This window comes from Babylonia areolata, chromosome 7 (assembly GCF_041734735.1).
Source record: "Babylonia areolata isolate BAREFJ2019XMU chromosome 7, ASM4173473v1, whole genome shotgun sequence".
NCBI lineage: Eukaryota > Metazoa > Mollusca > Gastropoda > Neogastropoda > Buccinidae > Babylonia > Babylonia areolata.
Window position 1 is genome coordinate 24,131,543 of NC_134882.1, and position 21,993 is coordinate 24,153,535.

A 21,993-nucleotide genomic window follows, 5' to 3' on the forward strand; every position below is an offset into this window, starting at 1 on the left:
ATTAAAAATCAAAATCTACTTATGTTCCCGCCCCCCTATAGTGGTCAACTTTTTATCAGTGTGATCAGTATGATTTTTTCTAATTTATCGTAAAAAGAACGGTTTTGTTGCAGACGCTTTGACCTAACGCAAATTTTAATCTAAATTCCCTGGCCTACAAAGAAGCAATAAGAGTAAGAATAGATGAGCTTGAGCGACCAATGAAAAGGACTTTCCACTGCATATGGATTTCACCACACGCAACCGAAGTGAACACACACACACACACACACACACACACACACCACATGCACGCACACGCACGCACTCACGCACACGCACATACCATCGTCGTTAACTTCTGATAATGCCAATAACTGGTCACTATAAAAGCAGACCCATTATCTGGGTACGGGTCAAAAGACTAGGCGATTGTAGTGAAAGGGACATCGTGACCTACTGAGATTTATTTTTGACCAGTGATTAGGAAGAAGTCGTATGAACCGACGGCAGATCGGCCCAGTACTATTTTTGCTCGCAACATAATGACCGATTTAATCATTGTTATCATTATTATCTCTTAGGTGTCAATGTTCAAGGAGATCGTTGACCTAGGTTCTCTCTGCGGCTCCCCTCCAGACCCCCCTCCCTCTCTCTATCTCTTTCTCCGTTTACCCTCAATAAAACACTTGCCATTTATAATTCTCTCTCTCTCTCTCTCTCTCTCTCTCTCTCTCTCCATCGCAGCAACAATTCTTGTTGGAACAACCCACCCTCCATCCCTCTCTTTCTGCGCGACAGAAAATGCTGAGGTTGGGTGTCAGCTGAGAAATTTCACGTGACCTTTGTGTCATATAAGTGTCAGTGTGTAGAAATATCGACAGCTGTTGTGCACTTAGGCAGTCTGCACGACCCAGGCTCTCATTACAGGCGTTGTAAATCAGTCCGAAATGTTGGCAGTTTTCAAGTACTGCCGACATTGAAAGAGGTCACTCAAGTTTTCTCTTTACACTTCACAGCGGCCACAGGTACGTACACACACACACACACACACACACACACACACACACAGACACACACACACACACACACACACACACACACACACACACAGTGTGTGTGTGTGTGTGTGTGTGATAGACAATTTGTGTGGTAGGGGTTGTTTAATTTTTAATTTTGGACAAAATAATTAAAGAATGAAAAACATTTAAAGAATGATTTGGATGTATGTTTGCATGGATCTATATTCTGTTGGCGACGCCACTTTTGTAGCCGTGTACCCGAGTGATATTATCATAAAAGAATTACAGATTTACTATATTTAAGGATAGAAAAGATCCACGCCCAGGCCCCATGGACATACAGATGGCCAGTCACAAAAGGGTTTTTCTACTGTTTTATTTCTACAATAGTTATAAGAAAAGAAGAAGAGAATAACAAGACAGTGCCTGAGGACACAACAAACAAATGTCATTAAATACAACATGTCAGAAATGTAAGTGGATAGAAAGCACATCATATATTACAATGGAAAGGCTACCACTCGGTTTGGAGTGGGCAACAACATAACATAAATAATGCATATGTGTGAAGACCAAACATTGACAGCAAATGACATTTCTAATACATTTAAATAGTGTAATTAAAGTGGTTGAAGCTATGCTGATTTAGTGAAAGTACACTGACAGTAAAGATTTAAATAAATCTCATACAGTGTCAAAGTTACTCAAATGGATCAATTATCATGTAGCATTATACCGGAGTAAGCCATTTAGGAGAGAGCATTATTACTAAATTACAATTACCAGGCTGCAATACATATCAGATGGTTTTAACCAATGACTGATGTCAATACAACACTTATCTTGTAATCACCACAACAGAATACTACACATATCTTAGAGTACTGAGCACACTGTAACTGTGAAGCTATCAGTACAACTGATATCAGCATATAAAATAATACATGAATAATAAACAGCAGAATCAGTGGCTTTGGTATTGAATACTTGCAAACTAAGAGACCAGATAGTAATCAGTCCACAACACAAAGATTGGAAGAACTGTCATGGCTTAACCATTAAGTGGTGAATAACTTACACAAGTAATCTGCTGCATTAAAGCCAAATATCAACATAGCTAAGCTTGTACTCAACATTTAAATCTCCTCCGCCCAAGCTCGATAAATAAATTAACCTTCATCAGTGACAGCAAATGAGAAAGAATGCGTCATTCACTAGAACATTCTCAATAGACTATCAGTGTCCAGACAAAGGAATGAAATCTACATGCAAACATATCATGGAACAGTAGATAGCACCTCAAGTCAAACAGAAATCCTTTAATGTACCAACATCATTCTGTGACTGAGGAAGCAACAGCCTAAATCAGAAACACAGTCTAACACAACATGATAATACACACAAGTTCAAAAGCAATCATCTGTCAAACAGTGCGATAAACTTATCCTAAGCACAATGGGTGCTTACAGAGATGTGTGGTGAGACACACTGTGTGTGACACAGCGGGAGAGAAAGAGAGCAGGCTGTAGCTGTTGGCCGGCTCAGCCAGGTGAGAAATGACCAGTCATCACATGCTGTGGCCATTTTATGCAAGTTAAGCGAACTTCAATGACGCCCGCGTGTGCTGCAAAGCAAATCGGCTCAAATAGGGCTAAATTTTATTAGAATTGTGTTTGTCACAAGGTGTTCAGTGATACATTTCTAAATGATTCCTGAACCGACTTACGTCGGATTGGTCGCAAAAGAAACAGCTCAAAACCTACTTTATAATGAGTATAAAATGAAGTGCTGATTATTTAAGGTTAATTTATAATCTAAATTTAAGTCACCTGTAAAGGGTCAGTTTTATCGAGCTTGTCGCTGAAAATTACAAACTGCATTAAATCAGTTTAATGTAGGCAAACACAAATGGTATAGATTTAAAGATGGAATTGCGACCATTCTCTCAGTATATAATACTTGTAGTTTACTGATTCGACAAAAGAGATATTTAATTAAATATGGTGTGTCAGAAACACAGTTTTTATCTTAGTCAAAGCAATCGAGCGATGCTAGTTGTGCAATGAATGTCGTTAAGTGTCAACAATGAAAATCGGCCATATAATTTCTAAATGACTGATCTATTCTCGTCCAAACACTATAATGATGTGGTTTTAGTTTCCAACAGCTGACGAGAAAGACAAAATGACGTAAGCTTAGTGTCAGTTGAAATCTTTACACTGACGAAGGATTCAACCGTTGAAATCAAATATGCTTCTAACTGATTAAAGTGTGTGTGTATGCATAACAAATATAATATTGCAGCAAACGATACAGAGACTTGATTTAATAGATGTTTAGGAGCAGTTATTTAAAAGGGGCTTTGCATTTACAATTCGAACGACGTCACGCATTCAGCGTGGGTTGTTGAAGACTGGCAGGTTAGTTGCGAAAAAGGCTTCTGCTGTACAGCTTGTGCGTGAAGCAGTATCTGAAGCCAGCTGGCCCAAAACAGCCCCTCTCATGGGGAGTTAATCTGGCTCCAGCCTGGAACAACCCACCTCGAGAGTTAAACTGGTCCTGGCCCAAAACAGCCCCCCCCCCTCCTCCTCCTGGGGAGTTAATCTGGCTCAAGCCTGGAACAGCCCACCTGGAGAGTAAAACTGGACCTGTTCCAGAACAGCCCCCCCACTCTCCTGGGGAGTTAATCTGGCTCCAGCCTGGATAGTTAAACTGGACCTGTCCTAGAACAGCCCCCCACCCACCCACCCCCGCCCCGTCTCTTGCAGAGTTAATCTGGCTCAAGCCTGGAACAGCCCACCTGGAGAGTTAAACTGGACCTGTCCCAAAACAGCCCCCCCCTCCCCCCTCGTCCTGGGGAGTTAATCTGGCTCCAGCCTGGAGAGTTAAACTGGACCTGTCCCAGAACAGCCCCCCCACCCTCCTCGTGGAGAGTTAATCTGGCTCCAGCCTGGAACAGCCCCCCTCGAGAGTTAAACTGGACCTGTCCCAGAACAGCCCCACCCCTCCTTCTCCTGGGGAGTTAATCTGGAACCAGCCTGGAGAGTTCAACTGGACCTGTCCCAGAACAGCCCCCCCCCCCCTCCTCCTGTGGAGTTAAACTGGAACCAGCATGGAACACCGACAGATAAGCCTGCCTGCCTACTCATCCGTCGGTCCGGCGGGAGACTCCATCATCATCATCAGCCTAGAACGGCCCCCTGGAGAGTTAAACTGGACCTGGCTAAAAACAGCCTCCCTTCTTGGGAGTTAATCTAGTACTAGCCCAGAACAGCTCCCCTAGAGAGTGATGGAGAGCCCTGTTTGTACATACATTTAAAGATTGTGTGGTTTTTTTTGTGTCCAAAATCAGGCAGATTTATTCCCCAGAGGGGGGGGGGGGGCTGTTTTGGACCAGATCCAGCTTAACTTTCCAGTGGGACTGTTCTGGGCCAGGTCCAGTTTAACTCTTTAGGGGGATTGTTTTTGGCTAGTACCAGATTAACTCCCCGGGGGGGGGGGGGGGGGGGGGTCTCTTCTGGTGCAAGTCCAGTTTAACTCGCCACGGGGTCTGTTCTGGGACAGTGGCAGATTTTATCTCCAGAGAAGGGGTGAGGGGGGGGGGGCTGTTCTGGACCAGGTCCAGTTTAACTCTCCAAGAGGGGTGGGGGTGGGGGGGGGACCGTTCTCGACCAGGTCCAGTTTAACTCTCCAGGCGGGGGTGGGGTGTGGGGTGTTCTTTTTTTTTTTTTTTTTTTTTTTTTTTTTTTTGTACCCGGACTTTCTTGGGTCGACCACCGTTTTATTTTGTATATAAATCACACAATGCCAAATAAATCAATAGCGTTTATGGAATAAATACGACTTTTCACTCACTGATTTTGGGCTTGTTACAATAATATTGAAGGAAAATGTACAAGTCATACAATTAAGTGTACAAAACTTATCTATGTTTTTCTTTGTTTGTTTTTTTTGTTTTTGTTTTTTTTTCACCTTCATTCATACACAATTCTAAGTCTGTCTGTTTCTTCATTTATGGACAATCACGTTGCAAAACTTTAGTGTTGGAAGATTGTTTGGTTTGTCTGGGGGGTGGGAAGGGGTTGAGGGGGCCGGGGGGGGGGGGGGGGTGTTCATGCTCTGGTGTGCTTTCTGTGTGCATATTTGTCTCTTTCTCACTTCTCATTTGATCATTTGACGTTATTTGTAGATGGAAGTGTTTTTTTCCATGTGAATTCGTCTTGTTTCAAATTCTCGTTCAAAAATAACCTGTAAGGGAAAGACTGATTTGGTCTTTTTATAGATACTGACACACATTTTACCCACTAATATTATATTATTGATATACGCATAATTTCCTTTTAGATATGGTGAATTTTCAATCCCAAACAGGATATCTGATGCTGACAGTTTCAAGTGGACACTTGTTTCTGTTAGTAGTTTTTGTTCAATATACTTCCAGAAGTTGTGTGTTACTGGGCAATCAAAAAAAAAGTGTTCAATGTAATCTACCAAATCTTTACAATAGGGACATTTATTGTTTTCTGCTACTTTCATTTTGTTTAGAAGGATATTGGTGGGGTAGATGTTGTGCAAAATTTTCCAGTGCAGAACTCTTAATCTAGTTTCTTTTGTTATATCTCTCGCTATAGACCAGGTTGACCCGAGTAAGTGGATACCAAATTTTCTGAGCCAGAAGTAGTATGCGTTGGGAACAGTTTTCTCTTTGTTTATGAGTGTTTTTTTTTTAATCTGTTTTAAATTTGTGTTGTACAGGCTTACATCACATTTCTGTGTTTCATCCTCCTTTTCCCCTCTTTCTATCCATTGAAGCCATGCCTTTGGTATCGAATTTATCAATGCGTTATATTCAAAAACAATGCCTGCTTTGTTTTTACGCACTATATCCTGTATCTCTCTTAAAGACAACACTCTATTTTCCCTGAAATTAATTATGTCCTTTACTTGTTCAAGACCTTTCTCATTCCAAGATTTGAAGAATAATAATTTGTTTTTATACTTTATCAAGGCGTTGTTAAACAGCAATTGGGAGTGAAAGTTGTTACTTTTGATGTCTGAAAGTGATTTTAACGGCCTGCTGTCAAGATACGAACTAACTACATCTTTCCAAAAATCGTTATCTATCATGTTCAAACCTATTAGATCTTTTGATCTACAATTTAAGAGAAACACATTTTCTTTAACAAGTTTATCCATGTGCCATTTAGGGATCACACTCCAGTTTTCCTTGGCTGTCGCCCCAAACAGTTTTCCTACCCATTGTAGGTGAAAACATTTTTGGAGCTGGATCATGTTTATCATGTTCAGACCACCTTCTTCTACACTCGCTTCCATTACTTTTCTTTTTACTTTCTCGAAAGCTGTCTTGTTACTGTGTTTTTTCTGCCACAGAAACTTGTACAGAATTGAGTTTATTTTATTCAGAACCTCAGCTGGAAGGCCAATCGACTGCATAACGTAAATGAACTGACTGACAAGAAATGATTTTATCACGACTACTTTCCCTTGAATACTTAAGTCACGTTTACTCCACTCTTTAATGAGTTTGTTCACTCGATCAATCCTGCTTGTCCAGTTATCTTCAATGTCTTTGGCCATTCGGTTACTTTCGAAATGGATTCCTAATATCTTTATTCTATCTACTGTTGAGAATGGAAGATTTACCTCTCTTTTCTGTCTACCTAGTCTTAGTGCCTTTGTTTTATGTTCATTCAATTTCAGTCCAGAGAATCTTTCAAAAGAAGTAAAAATGTTAAACGATCTATTCATGTCCTCTATATCTCTAAGAAACAAGGTTGTGTCATCTGCCAGTTGTTTTACTTTTAAATGCACATCCTCATTTCTCTCGGATCGAGGGGTTACAATTCCCACTATGGGACTGTTTCTTATTTTAATAGCTAATAATTCAACAGCTAACACGAATGCCAAAGGTGAAAATGGGCATCCTTGTCTAATACCACACAGCACGTCGAAAGGTTCAGATATCCAACCACCATGATTAACAGAACTTGTACAACCTTTAAATAAGACAGTAACCCATTTTTGAAAGACTGGTCCAAAACCAAAGACAGAAAAAGCATGTACCAAGAAACTTTTTGATATGGAGTCGAATGCTTTAGAGTAATCTACTGCTAATAAGTATCCCGCTTTCTTTGTTTTATTCAGATAATTAATAACGTCATCAATCGATCTGATAATTGTAGATATGTTTCTGCCCTTAATGTAGCCTGCTTGATCTTCATTAACTAAAGTGTGAACAACGGACGACAGCCTTTCTGCTAGTGTTTTTGCAAGTAGTTTGTAATCTGTATTGAGTAGGGTTATAGGTCTCCATTTATTTAGCTTATCTCTTTCTAGGTCTTTTCCTTTGTGTATCAATGTTATAATTCCTTGCTTCTGAGAGTAAGATAGTTCACCTTTATTAAAGGATTCTACGAAGGAATTTGTCACAATACTGCCTATTTTACACCAAAATGTTTTAAAGAATTCTACTGTAATTCCATCACAGCCTGGGGCAGGCCCGTTCTTCATTTTCGCAAGTGCATTGCTCGTTTCTTCTAAAGTGACAGGTCCCTCACACACAGCAGCATCCGTACCATTCAAACGAGGGAAATTTTCATCTGCCATAAATATATCAGTTGCTTCCCTTACATCTTCTACTGCTGTTGTCTGACTATATAAGTTTTTAAAGTAAGACACCTGTTCAAGTAGTATTTCTCTTTGATCTGTTATAACTTCACCAGTTTCTTTACTAAGTCTTGTTATAATTTTCTTTTTGGCTCGAGCTTTTTCTAAATTACAAAAATATTTTGTGTTTCGTTCACCCTCCTCAATCCACTTAATTCTTGTTCTGAACCAGGTTTAATTTAACTCTCCAGTGGGTGGCTGTTCCAGTCCGGTGCCAGATTAACTCCCTAGTTGTCTTTGGGGTGCTGTTCTGGACCAAGTCCAGTTTAACTCTCCAAATGGGGGGGCTGTTCTGGACCAGGTCCAGTTTAACTCTCCAAGGGGAGGGGGCTGCTCTGGACAAGGTCCAGTTTAACTCTCTAAAGGGGGTGGGGGGGGCTGTTCTGGACCAGAACCAGTTCAACTCTCCAGAGGGGGGCGGGAGGGGGCTGTTCTGGACCAGGTCCAGTTTAACTCTCCAAGGTGGGGCTGTTCAGGGCCAGTGCCAGATTAGCTCCACAGGTAAGGGGCAGTTTCAGTCCAATTTAACTCTCTTGGTGGGTTGTTCTGGGCCAGTGGCAGATTAACTCCCCAGGTGGGGGGCTGTTTTGGTGCAGGTCCAGTTTAACTCTCTTAGAGTGCTGTTTTGGGCTCTAGTGCCAGAATAACTCTCCAGAAGGGGGGCTGTTCTGGGCCAGGTCCAGTTAAACTCTCCAGGGGGGTGAGGTTGGGGGGGCTGTTCTGGGCTGGTACTAGATTAACTCCCCAGAACGGATGCTGTTTTTGGCCAGGTCCAGTTCAACCTCTAGGGGGGCTGTTTTGGGCCTGTCCTGGAATAACTCTCCACGCGCTAGTTTAACTCCCAGGGAGTCATTTTGATGTGAAAATTTTGGGCCCAGAACTCCCGGGAGTCAGTTTGGAACAGCACCAGTTTAACTCTCCAAGGGGTTGGGGGGCTGATCTGGCACTGCCCTGAATGAACTCCCGGGAGTTAGTTTAGAGTCAAAATTTTTAGGTTCAAAACAACTCCCGGGGAGTAATTCTGAGACTGGTAGGGGTTCATTCTGGAACAGGCCTAATAAACAGAAAGAAGAGAGGGGGGGGGGGAGTTCTAGACCTGTTAGGGGGGCTGCTTTGGTGCAGACCCAGATTAACTCCCGGGAGTTAATTTGGGACAGTGCCAGACTGACTCCCGGGAGTTAAACTGGGAGGGGGGGGCGGCTTCAGCATGTTACACCGGGTACATGTGGAGTGGCTCTGGGTTTCGGGGACTGGGCCATAAAAATAGCCGCATGCCACACAATGTCCAAAGAACGGGGTGGAGACCACTGATCTAAAATATCAGTGGACGCAGACCTGTGAAGAGAGAGGCTGCGAAGTGTTCGCTCTTATCGCTGGTCCGTGGATACACTAGCAGGGCTTTTCGCACCATCAGCGTGCAGGTGCTACTGTTAAAGTGAAACACATTTTCATGTGAATAGTACTGAAGTGGACCAATCCGGTCCACAAGCGTATGGGGTTAGCATGAGAGATTCGTGTGCATGTGCTGTACTCTCCAACGCCCATTATGTAGTGTTGTAACACCCACAGAGGTGACGTGATACATCGGGAGGAACAAGGAAAACGTCGGAATGGCTTATCTCTGTCATTCTACACAACCAAATATACAGTATATCTACATAGTTCTGTGTGGGGGCAATATTACCTTTTAATTTTTTTTTTAATCGCACATAAACACACAAAGGAAAGAACAGTGTTTCCAATAAACCTGTAATCTGATATAAACAACAACAACAACAACAACAAAAAGGTTTCTGTTCTTAAAGCCTGAACCGGACTATAAATGGCGGGCGATTTGAATCAAGCCAGTTTCTCACCAGAGTCTGACACTGTGACGTCGGTGAAGGTTTATTCAAAATAAAAGCCTAATAAAGCTACGGTTTGGCTTCATTTATGGCAGAGAGCGAGATTTGCCTAGCAGCTTCCAATCTAGACCTGAATTGACTTTGGAAAGTACAAAATGTGTCAGCTACACGTAATACAAAATTTGAATGCAGAGAAAAGGGGCGCAACCGAAACCTTGCTCTCGGGAGTTAAGACTTTAAAGGAGATGAATCTTTTGTACTTCGTCTATGGATCCCAGATGTAAGTAACATCTACAAGCTGCAGCCACCAAATGTATCACTACATCATCAGCTCACGTAATTTCATCTCTTTCTCTGTCTCTCTGTCTCTGTCTCTCTCTGTCTCTCACACACACACACACACACACTGGCACATACACATAAAGTGTCTCAATGGCCATTGTGGGTTGACAGAGATCGCACGCGCGCGTGTGTTTGTGTGTGTGTGTCTCTATGTGGGGTGTCTGTGTACACGCGTATATAAGTGACTCTGTGTGTGTGTGTGTGTGTGTGTGTGTGTGTGTGTGTGTGTGTGTGTGTATTGCCGGCCCATGAGAACATTGGTAAGCTCCCAAGGGTGGGAGTGAATCATAATTTGTTTGTTCGTTGTTGATTTAAAGCGCGTTTGAATGTTTGTTGTTTTCAATTCAAAGCGTGCTAGATTTCATCTATATCTTTAAAAAAATAATGATAATAAAAAGCGACTCAGAATTAACTCTCGATCAGATATAAATAATGCATAATGTTTTGCACAAGAGAGCTTCCATCAACACAGAACAGATTAGACCGAAACGGGCCTTTTATCAATCAGTCGTGGGGACAGATGAAAAGAGTGTGGCGCTTTTCTTTCTCCGATTTTGTCGTCAAATACATTGGCAGTACCGTTGCAACACTGTGGTTTCCGGGCGACATCATACCCAAGTTTCACCCCCTTACCCCTCCCCCATTTTCTCTGGCCTCTGGCTGGGGGGTTTCTGCGGCAGTCACACCCAACTAACAGTTTTGTTTATATAATTGTTCTGTTTTAGTTTTCAATGAAATGGAAAATCCAATTTACGCTTATCTCTCGCATCATCCCTGCACTTGGTTTATTGGTTTTTTGTTGCTTATAGTCCAGCCAACCACACAGGGTCATATCAGGACTGTCAAACCATACAAATGCTGAACTGCGTCAACACTTAAGTGTTACACACAGAGAAAGAACATCAAGATATACACACATTTCACACAGTTCATGGCACATTATCAAAACCATTTAGCTCCAATGGGCAAATAGGATAAGGCCGTGCTGGGGACGCCAGCCATTCCGCTGAATTTATCACCCTCGGATTACAAAAAATCGTAAAAAAGGAAGAAAAAAACCCCCAAACAATTCTTCAAAACCAAACAAAAAATACATTAAAAAAAGACCAGACAGGCAAATAACACTGCATAATGGACAGCTAGTGTCCATCCCACTGCAGTGTTTACATCTCACAAGTACCTAATCGCCAGAGCAAAACAGCACAGATAGTACATCATAGACTGCAGAAAATAGAAAAAAGTGTCAAGGCTTGCTCGAAAAAAGAAAGGGGATGGACTGAGAAAAGGGAGACATCAGGGAAGGAAGAAAAAAAAGGCAGAAACAAAAAGAGTGATAGTAAAGAGGAAATTTCTAGCACATAATTTCCAGAAGGTGGGGATGCTGAAAGACCCCTGGCATCCCCACTGAGGGGGAGATCCCTGCGCTTGGTCAAGTGCTTGAGTAAATGCAGGCGAGTGTCATAGCACATGCAAGTTTGCTGAAGGAAACTTCAAATTTGATTAACGGACAGGTGTGGGTTACTGTACACCCACGACATACGGCAAAGTATTGTTTCTTCACAGAAACCGTGGGTTACTGTACACCCACGACATACGGCAAAGTATTGTTTCTTCACAGAAACCATGGGTTACTGTACACCCATGACATACGGCAAAGGCTTAGTTCCTTCACAGAAACCATGGGTTACTGTAGACCCACGACGTACGGCAAAGGCTTAGTTCCTATACAGAAACCGTGGGTTGCTGTACACCCACGACGTACGGCAAAGGCTTAGTTCCTTCACAGAAACCATGGGTTGCTGTACATCCACGATGTGCGGCGTACGGGAAAAGTTATTCAAACCGTGCTGCTCGCGCCCATAGGCATTATATGTATCTATAGATGTATGTCAGTGCTCGCGCCCAACAGCGAGTGGCCTTGACATGATTCAGAGAGGACGATGGCTTCTTGTTTTGGGAATCGCGCATTTAGGCCAGGGAATTAGATTAAAATTTGCGTTGTGTCAAAATGTGAGCAACAAAACCGTTCTTTTTACGATAAAATAGAATAAATCATACTGGTCACACTGATATAAAGTTGACCACTATAGGGGGGCGGGAACATAAGTAGATTTTGATTTTTAATGTCCAGAATCGAATGTTTTTATTACTTCTGCCCGTGTGAGAGCCGCAAGAGTCAAAGAGTCGCAAGACAAGAACATGCGAAGGTTACGCAAGCGCGGTATTAAGGGTCGCTAGAGGAAAGCGTTCAGCGCGGTACAGCACATGTGACTGACTGCTGCCGCGCTGATGCTGATCTGTGAACAGGTCATTGCGGCAGATAACTGATTCTGAACAGAAAGCTAGGAACAGAGCTCTTTGGGGTCAAAAGGAAACAAACATTTTCAATTTCATGTATTTTATACTAAATTGGTAGAAGACGCAAATCCGCTTTTATGAATGTTTTCCAGTTTCCTACCATTCATGACATATCATAAATAACGAAATCGGTATTATACCGACTGCAAAGGTGAATATACGAAGGCAGCACGGGATCATTTAGTTCGTATGTACAATTTTGTTGATATTTTACGCAATGCACAACTTGGATATACTCCATGTTCTGCTTATCAACGTGTAGAATATAAATATCTAAATATGTGTTAACCCGGTTCGGTTTCAACGAACATTATCGGCGCTCTGTCCAGACAATAAATTCGGAAAGTATGGAGGGCAGATGATGGCAAAATTGAACATCATGTCTTGATGCGAAAAGAACGGTATGAAATGATTATTTTTCTTTGGAAATAAACTTATATTTGCAAATGTGACTCACGAACCCTGGCGCAGTAGACGTCGATTTAGCGTGGGGTATAAATAATAATCATAATGATACAATGGGTCATAAATTGTATTAATGATTCTGTAAAACTTTGTTGAAACACGTGAAACACTGAACCCAAGTTACCTAAACTAACTTTCCTGACGCAGATGTTTGAATTACTGGATTTATAATAATGATAGTAATCAATCTATTATGTGATCCTTAGCCAATGCAATGCATTCAAACAAAGCCTGTGCAAAATTATGTATTTTATTAATGATTACCTAAAACCTTATGACATATGTAACATGGAACCCAAAATACCTAAACTAACTTCCCCACCCTGGATGATTTTATTTTTCAGAAACACTGCAGGCACTCCATTTTCACATCAATTCTCCCCAGTGTTTAGCTATTTAAAGTACTACTGTTCATCTTATTATGAAATGGGAATTGTATGATTTATATCACTTGACAAAAGTTTTCCTCTTTATCTGAAGAATTGTGATCAAAACACCGGATTGTTTGTATCTTTCTATTCGATCAATCAACAGAAAACTGATTAGCGTTATCCTCACAGTGAACAAATATGTAGGATTGCAGAAAAACAAAATGTAATAAAAGTAAGACTATGAGAAAAAACAAAATCAAACAACAACATCAACAATAACAACAACAAACAACAATTAAAAATAAGGAATTTTATTATTTGCGTAAAGCGGAACCGAAGAACATGTGTTTCGTGTCCAAATGTGACACCTGACTTCATCTCAAGCACTACTAAACGTGAAATGCTTCAAACTTAATTGATTTTAAGAAAATCATTTACAATCAATGTATAGTTTAGTTTTTCAGAACTTGTGTGATGTAAAATGCGACTGTTCCAATCAAATTCTGCAAAAACAATAAGCGCGTAGGGACTGACGTATTTCGGATACAACGAATTTTTTCGTTCCACACTTCGTCTGTCTTGTGAACTGATAAACTACATCATTTCGTGATAAAACTTCACCTTCACCTATCCCGTAGTCTTGTGGACCGTTGGGGCGCCACAGGTGATCTGGCAACCAGCATCCTCCAATCCTCTCGGTTTTCTGACCTCCTGATTGTATCGCTCAACCTCAAGCCCGTCCATTCTGGGATGTTGTCCTCCCTCTTCCTCTGTCTGCCTCTCCTTCTCCCTCCTTGCACTGTGCCCTGCAGGAATGTCTTGGCAAGCCCTCATGATGTCATGACATGGCCATACCATTTGAGCTTGCGTCTCTTGACCAAGGTCAACAGGTCTTCGTAGGGCCCAATGACTTGACTGATTCTGTTTCGAACTTCTTCGTTCGTGATATGATCTTTGCAGGAGTCTTCGAAAGCATCTCATCTCAGTGGACTGTATTCTCTTTTCTATTTCAGCTGTTAAGGTCCACGATTCACATGCATACAAGAGTATTGATGTCACCAGGGTACGCATCAGTCTGATCTTTGAGCCGAGTGGAATGTTCCGGTCGTTCAAGATGTACCTCAGTTTTGTGAGCGCTGCTGTCGCCTGTGCAATCCTGGAGAGTACTTCGGGTTTGGATTCCTCATCTGTCACAATTGCATTTAAATAGTTGAATACTTTTTTCCCCCAGAAAATGAGTGTATGTGCTGCAGAAGATAGATGTGTTGACCACCTGTTGCAAGTAAAGAATGTGTAGTGTATTCATCAATGTGCTTGCCTTTGAATGAATAAAAAAAACACGTCAAGAGGAACCGGTTGTTTGCGCGGATTTTTTGCGTAATATTTCAAATTTAATGTACCATTTTTATTGATGATCAATGTTTTATTATCACAACGAATGAATATAGATCAGGTCTATGTCTACTGGATTTTAATCAGGTTTGTGCTTATTTGTTTCTGACCACTTCATGTTCAGACACATTGCCATGTCACGAAATGGCGCCGAAATTTTGGATGTTTTTAATAATTTTCAACATATTTAAGACACAAGAACAAAACAGATTCTCACAAAACTGTTGCAGACATTTCTCAAATGAATTGCAATCCTGATAACATGTGAAACATTTGAATAATCATTGTAAACACATGTTTATACTGAATCAGACTGAGACACCCCCATTTCCAACAAAGTTCTGGAGACTGACCCATTTTCATCTTCCAGGCAGTCTTTGCTCTGATGCACTTCATTTTGCCACCTTCATACTCCAGCCAGATACATTTTCTTTCCCACGTTAAACAGACGTGTCTACTGTGCCAGGGTTCGTGAGTCACATTTGCAAATACTGCTTCATTTCCAAAGAAAAAAAAAAATTTCATACCGTTCTTTTTACATGAAGACATGATGTCGGTCGATTTTGCCATCATCTGCCTTCCATGCTTTCTGAATTAATTGTCTGGACAGTGCTCCAACAATGTTCATTGAAACAAACCTAGTTAACACGTATTTAGATATTCATATACTACACGTTAATAAGCAGAGCATGAAGTATTTCCAAATTGTGAATTGCGTAAAATGTCAACATAATTGTTCTTACGAACTAAATAATCCCGTGCTGCCTTCGTAAATTCACCTTTGTAGTTGGTATAATACCGATTTAATTCTTTATGAAATGGCATGACTTGTAAGAAACTGAAAAACAGTCATAAAAGCAACTTTGCGTTTTCTACCAATTTAGTATATAACATGAAATTGAAAATGTTTGTTTCCTTTTGACCCCAAAGAGTTCTCTTATTTTCTGTACGGTATCTGTCACCTGCTGCAGTGTCATACTAACGGAGGTATAGGACAGCATCAGCGCGGCAGCAGTCAGTCACAAGTACTGTACCGCGCTAAACGCTTTCCTCTCGCGCTTGCGTAACCCTGACTTGCTCTTGTCTTGCGGACCTTTGTAAGGCGCTCTGTCATGGCCAGAAGTGTGACAAATAATTATTAAAAACCAAAATCTAATTATGTTCCCGCCTACCTACAGCGGTCAACTTTATATCAGTGTGATCAGTATGATTTATGTTATTTTATCGTGAAAAGAACGGTTTTGTTGCACACATTTCGACCATTTTGTGTCTGCCCTGGACTAATTACACAGCTCCATGGACGGATTGGACTGAGCGCAATTCTAGGTCTGCTCCGTCCCTCGGACAGCATGGTTGTTTTCCCAACCTGAACTTGTCGATCCTTTGTGCAGACAACCGTGTAAACGTGGAAAACGTGAAGAGGGTGTTCACTTTGTGTGCTGTCGTATCAGGTGAGTTTTTTGTTTTGTTTTTGTTTTGTTTTGTTTTTCTGTCACTGTTGGGTTTTTTTGTGTTTTTCTTTTCTTTTCTTTTTTCTTTCCTTTTTTTTTTCTTCAAATGCTTGCGTTTATTTGGACAGTTTATTTGGCTCAACCCATGTGAGAGAGAGAGAGAGTGAGAGAGAGAGCGTGTGTGTTCTGACAGACACACACACACACATCGACACAGTGAACACAACAATCACGAAAGTTGAAAGTTTTACGAACCAGCGAAGTGGCGGAGATGAGACGACGGCAAAGATAAAAGCACTAGAGATAAGATAACATAGGGCGTGATCGTGTGCGCGCACACACGCAAGCGCGCCCTCACACACACACACACACACACACATACACACAAACACACACACACAACTTCAACGTAAACACACACACACACACACACACACACACACATTGTAATACGTGCACGCGTATACTCACACATACTCACACACGCATGCGCGCACGAACACACCACCACCACCAGCACAACAACTACACAACTGTTGTGGTGATTCCCGGTGATAGAAAATGCTGCAATATGTTGAAGCCTGCATGCAGTGTCGTCGGTGCAGTTGATTTTTTGTTGTCTCTCTCCTGGCATACATTGCCGGCGACAATAATCATGTGCATGGTGACAAAATGTGTAAGCCTCGAGTTCGTGAACTAATGGTTATTTCAATGAGTTCTGACCTGATTGTGTCTTTTAAAAATCTTACGGCCTGAAGAACTGATTTACTATCAAGACAAAATAGAATCTGAAAAACGGTTTTCGGAAACGAGATCATGCAGTTTAACACCGTCCGAATTGCTTCGAGTTCAGCAGCGAAGATTAACTTTTTATAACTTTCCTGGATGAAAAGATTCTTGAGTTTCTCTCTCTCTCTCTCTCTCTCATTCTAAGTCTTCCCTCTGTCAGTTTCTCTCTCTCTCTCTCTCTCTCTCTCTCTCTCTCTCTCTCTCTCTCTCTCTCTCTCTCTCCATCTCTCATTTTCTGTTTCTTTATCTCTTCCCCTATTTGCCACTATCTCTCATTCTCTCTGTTATTCTGTCTCTCTGTCAGTCTCTGTCTCTCTCTGCCCGCACACACGCACTTATACACAAACATATACGTTGTGTGCATCCCGCTGACACACAGTAAATACATTATTCGGTGAACACCACACACACACACACACACACACACACACACACACACACACACATTCACACTGTTTCACCGCGATATGAGATTCAGTATTGATGATGGTTTTAAAGTTAATCAGTGTAATTTGTCACAATTTACAAAGAAAACCAAGAAGGACTTTATGGAAGTTGAGCACTGCTTCCTTCGCTCACGCTTCTCCTTAATGGCCAGCATTCTCTTGTTTAATCCACTAGAGCACAGCATCCTCCAGCGAGAGCGGTCAAGGGCATCAGTTTCCCAGGAAGCGATGTCTATGTCACAGGCTTTGAGGTTTGTCTTCAAGGTGTCCTTGAAACGCTTGCAGGGTCTTCGAAGTTCACGGTGGCCTTCCTTCAGCTGGCCATACAAAAGCATCTTCGGGATCCTGCTGTCTGTCATGCGGTAACGTGTCCTGTCCAGCGTAGCTGGCACTGGATCAGCAGACTTTCGATGCTGGGCAGGCCGCTCCTCTCTAGGACCTGGAGTTTGGAGACCCTGTCTTGCCGAGGATCTTTCGTACGCACCTCTGGTGAAACTTCTCAAGTTGTTGAATGTGACGGCGATACGTCGTCCATGTTTCACAGCAGTGCAACAAGGTGGTCAGCACAACAGCTCTGTCGGTTTTCATCTTGGTGCTGAACCTGATGCCTTTGTTATTCCACAGCCTGTTGTTGAGTCTGCATAAGGTGCTGCCCAGGTAGCAAAACTTGTCAACTCTGTGTCATCGATCTTGATTGCAGGTGGGGGCGGGGGGGGGGGGGGGGGGGGGGGAGCACTAGCGTTCCGTGAGCTAGCTGGTTGGTACATGGACTCGGTCTTGATGAGGCTGATGGTGAGTCCAAAGCACCTGCAGGAGGTTGAGAACCTGTCCATAATGAACTGCATGTCCTCATGGGTGTGTGAAGCAAGCGCGCAGTCATCAGCGACGAGGAACTCTCTCAACAGTGCCTCAAACACCCTGGACCTGGCATGGAGTCGCTGCAAGTTGAAAAGTTTGCTATCTGTGCAAAACTTGGAAGGCGTCAATCAGCATGGCAGAGAAGAGAATGGAGAACAGTGTGGGTGCCAGGACGCAGCCCTGCTTCACTCCATTTACCACAGGGAATGGATCTGACATGTCAGTATTTTCCTGTACTCTCGACTGCATGCCATCGTGGAAAGACGCAATCAGCTGGATTAGGCTCTCTGGGCAGCCGAACTTTAGGAGGATCTTCCACAGACCATGGCGGTTCACTGTGTCAAAGACCTTAGTCATGTCTACAAAGACCATGTGGAGCTCCTTGTTCTGCTCACGGCACTTCTCTTGCATATGGCGTACGGCAAACACCATGTCACATGTTCCCCTGCCTGAGCGGAAGCCACACTGTGCTTCAGGGATGACTGTGTTGGAGACATGGTCAACCAGTCTGTTCAGTATGATGTGGGTGAAGATCTTGCCGGCGATGCAGAGGAGAGAGATTCCACGGTGGTTATCGCAGGACAGGATGTTTTGTTTCCCTTCCGTTTGTAAATGTGGAAAATTGAAGCATCCTTGAAATCCTGGGGGACCTCCCCTCTCTCCCGGATAGACTGGAACAGGGCGGTCAGCTTGTCTGTCAGCACCTTGCCTCCATATTTGTAGATGTCAGCCTGGATTCCAACTGCTCCTGGTGCTTTTCCTTACATTGTCAGTTTCAGGGCCTTCTGGGTCTTGGCCTTGGTGGGAGGGGCAACTAGCAAGTCACTGACTGGTAGCTGTGGGAGGGCTGCAATTGCCTCATCAGATACAGACAAGTCCCTGTTGAGGAGTGTTGAAGTTCTCTGCCCAGCGGGCAAGGATGTCTTTCTTGTCTGTCAGGAGGGTGGTCTGGACCAAGGCTCGGACAGGGGTTGATCCTGTGACTCTTGGCCCATACACAGCTTGGAGACCATCATGGAAGGTCTTCATGCCGTGAGCATCAGCAGCAGACTGAAGCTCTTTGGACTTTCTCTCCCACCAGGTGTTCTTCATCTCACGCAGCCTCTTCTGTAAGAGTTGCTTGGTTTGCAAGAACTGGTTCTCCTTCCTCTGGCAGTCTTTATCAGAAATGTGATCCGAATGCCGTCTATGCAGTGTGTTCAGGAACTTGGAGATTCCAGAGTTGTTCTCGTCAAACCAGTCTTTGTGGCTCCTCTGTACAAAGCCGAGTGTGTAAGCTGCTGCTGTGTACATAGCATTTCTAAAGGTGCTCCATACTTTTTCTACATCAGTCGATGCAGGAATTTCTTGGAGAGCTGCTTGGATTTGCTGCTGCAGCACGTCCTTGGTGATAGGGAGGCGGTAGATGTTCAGCTTCCTAGGGGGTTTCTGCCTGGCTGGTTGGAGCTTGCGTGCAAGTCTGATGTTCATCTTGCTGCATACCAAGCGATGGTCCAACAAACAGACTGCTCCTCTCATGCAGCGTGTAATGGAAACATCACCTCTGTCCCTCTGCCGGACAATCACATAGTCCAGCATGTGCCATTGCTAGGAGTGGGGGTGCATCCATGTGTTCTTGTACTTGTCCGCTTGTTGGAAGAGGGTGTTGGTGATGGTCAGTCCATGCTGTGCGCAGAGCGAGAGCAAAAGCATATCTGTTGGAGTTGTACTTGCCAGTGCCATGCTGTCCTAGGACTTTTGGCCACGAGGAGAAGTCCACGCCGAACCGGGCATTGAAATCCCCAAGGATGATCAGCCTGTCCTTTCTGTCTACCGCTGAAATGGTGCGGCTGAGCTCCTCGTAGAAAGCTTCTTTGATGTCATCAGGGTTGGTCATTGTCGGGACATAGCAGCTGATGACTGTGGCGAAGCGATCCTTGGACAGCTTCAGACGCAGGGTCATCAGCCTGTCGTTTATCCCATGTGGAAGGCTGTCAAGCTGTTGTGCAAGTTTGGTTTGTATAGCAAAGCCCATGCCTGAGGTTCTTGGCATAGTTGTAAAGTTGAAACCTAAATAGCAGTAACTGTTCACCACATCCAGTTTCTGGCCATCGAAGGACCAATGTTCATTCTTACCTAGATAGCCTCCTTTTCTGAAAACCATGATTTTAGTTTTTTTAATTTTTTGTGTTCACATTTAACTTCTTGTCATTACAACACATCCATAGAACATTCAATTGATTTTGTAACCCACTTACAGTTGTTGAAAGTAAAGCCACATCATCAGCAAAAAGCAAAATGAAAAGCTCCATAATACCTGGCATCAACTGTATACCGTGTTTTCCTTCATCATCCATGTGGACAGCTAGCTGGTTTATGAAGACAGAAAATAATGTGGGGCTCAGAACACATCCTTGTCTTACGCCGACAGGACATTCGAAAAACTCTGTAAACTCACAGTTTACACGCACACATGAAAGTGATGACTGATACATTGATTTCAAAGATGTCAAAAAATTTCCCTTTATACGTTGATTTTTCAAACAATTGTAGCCGTGTTACCTGAATGGTTCATAAGGGTACGGTACAAAAGAACTAAACTAAATGATGATTGACTGAATTAAAGGATAGACAAGAATTCCCGCGCACAGGCCAGGAACATATAGAGGCCAGTCACAAATGGGTTTTTCTATTGTTATATTTACAATAGTTATTACATGAGAAGAAGAGCTAAGAAGAAGATATAAGAAGAGAAGACTTTAAGAGAAGATATAAGAAGAAGACATAAGAGAAGACTAAGAAGAGAAGACGGTGCATGGAATGACACAAACAAATGTCATTAGCACAACATGTCGGCACAAGTGAATAGTAAAGCACATGTATACATATTACATGGAAAGACTACCATTTGGTAATACATATGTGTGAAGAACAAACACTGACATTTCTGATACATTTAAATAGTGCAGTTAAAGTGATTGAAGCAATGCTGATTTAGTGAAAGTACACTGACAGTATAGATTAGGTAAAGCTCATACTGTGTCAAAGTAACTCAAATGAATCAGTTTATCATGTTGCACTATACTGGGGTAAGCTGTATAGGAGAGAGCATGATAACTAAATTACAATTAACAGACTGATACATATCAGGTGGTTTTAACCAATAACTGATATTAATCCAACACTATCTTGTAATCACAAGAGAATACTACACACATCTTAGAGTACTGAGAAATAGTGAAACACTAACCTTCATCAGTGACAGCAAATGAGAAAGAACACGTCATATGCACTCACTAGAATATTCTTGAACAAACTATCAGTGTCCAGAGACGTCATTGACTGTGACGTTAAGAAGAATTAAATGGAACACTGCTCCAAGCATATGACGACATGGCAATTATTTAGATCAATCATAGCTGAGTTGTGACTAACATGTCAAAGCAATAACTGAACAAAGAATTAACTGAACAAAGCAATAACTGAACATACTCATATGAACACAAGTACTGTGTTGAACAATACAATTTACAAACCAACACATTCTACACACTAGTACTTACAGCGATACATAGCGAGATGTCAGCCATTGTGAGAACACACACGACACACACCCACACTGCCCGCGATGCAGCAAGAGAGAGAGAGAGAGAGAGAGCAGCTCTGGTCAGATGACTGACCAGGTATGAAGTGACCACTCATCACTCACTAAGCCAATTTATGCAAGTTATGCGGACTGCAAAGACAGTCACGTGTGCTGCGAGCAAATCGATACTAATCTGGCCAAATCTGAAAACAACTGTGTTTCTTACAAGGTGTTCAGTGACAGATTTCTAAATGATTCCTAAACCGATTTACGTCGGATAAGTTGCAAAAGAAAGAGCTCAACACCTACTTTATAATGAGTATAAAATGAAGTGTTCATTATTTACTATGAATTTATAATCTTAATTTAAGTCACCTGAACAGGGTCAGTTTTAACGAGCTTGTCACTGAAAATTACAAACTGC

At 42.4% G+C, this 21,993-nt stretch overlaps 1 protein-coding gene across 1 annotated transcript in view; it reads left to right on the top strand.

The window, feature by feature from the left end:
- The first annotated feature begins 879 nt into the window (after nt 1-879).
- The window catches only part of LOC143283911 (scavenger receptor class B member 1-like), a 231,628-nt gene continuing 210,514 nt past the window's right edge, over nt 880-21,993 (top strand). The window contains exons 1-2 of the mRNA XM_076590328.1: nt 880-1,007; nt 15,852-15,911. The gene's annotated coding sequence lies outside the window, so the exon portion shown is untranslated. The remainder of the gene's footprint in view (nt 1,008-15,851; nt 15,912-21,993) is intronic.